Below are 1,265 nucleotides of genomic sequence, written 5' to 3'. Positions count from 1 at the left end.
TTGCCTGCACACTCTTTCTGTATCCTTTGACTTTATAAAGATCTTTGTGAATATGCTCTCCAAAGTCTTGTGGGTCCTTTCAATTATCTGCTCATATGAAATCACTATAGCATTAAATGGTAAGAGAGATCTTTCCCTTTTCTCCCATTTATTTCTAACAGTATGCATTTATAGATTCTTGTTTTTTCAGAAAAGTTGTTACAATTATTTTTTCTTTTGATGCTAAAATTTTCTATGCTTTGACTATTGGGAGGTCCTTCAAGTTGGTTTCATTGTCTCATTGACATGCTATCATTATTTTATGTGCATTTCCCTGCTTTTTTTTTGTTGTTTTACATGGTAGCAAGGTGCCCATATTTATGTGTATATGAGTATATGTATGTGTATATACACAAATAGTGAATATAAAACTGTGTATATGTGTATAAATAGGTTTTTAATGTCACAATGCAGCATGAAAGAGCTCATTCTAATCTTCCTTCTTTCTAATATTCTAACTGTTTTCTAACTCTCTTTTCTAAACTAGTTAATATTTTATATCTTTCTCCAACTGACTGTACAATAGTTACCTAAACACCATTTATTAAGAAGCAGATTTATGCCCTAGTAATGTCAGATGTAATATTTATAATATATCAAATGTCCCTTAATAACTAGCTCTGTTTTTGGACATTCTATTCTATTTCATTGGTCTATTTTTATATTTATGCACCAACACCACACTACTTTGAGGAGCATGGCTTAGAGAATGTTTAACATTGTGTATGTCTTGCCCTCATGTTTCTAATTATATTAGTTATTATTACACAGTTGTAATCAGCTTGTCTAGATCCATGAAAGTTTGTAGGCATGTTTATCATGATTGTGTTAAATTCATAAAATTACTTAGAGAGGAGTCACCTTTATGATGCTGAGTCATTCTGTTAAAGAATAATATACTTTGTTTTGTTTGTTCAAGCCTAATTTGTGTCTTTCAGAAGTATTTTAAAGTTTTCTTTGTATACAGTTTGCACATTTCTCTTTACATATATTTTTAAGTTTTCTCATCTTTGGTGTGCTATAATTAATAGAGTTTTTTTTTTCCCTCCCATTATGTCTTTGAACTGGTTGTTGTTTATGAGTCAGAAGTCTTTTGATTTCTGTATGTTCATGTTATTCTCCTACTCTAGTAAATTATTTTAGAGACAAATGTATTATTGATTCTTTGAGCTTTCCAAGAATACTATCCTATCATGTACAAATAGAGTTGTACTTCCTATTTTGTA

The sequence above is a fragment of the Balaenoptera acutorostrata genome, chromosome 14 (assembly GCF_949987535.1).
Source record: "Balaenoptera acutorostrata chromosome 14, mBalAcu1.1, whole genome shotgun sequence".
NCBI classification, from domain to species: Eukaryota; Metazoa; Chordata; class Mammalia; order Artiodactyla; family Balaenopteridae; genus Balaenoptera; species Balaenoptera acutorostrata.
The sequence above is the reverse complement of the archived record's forward strand: the minus strand, read 5'-3'. Positions refer to the sequence as shown.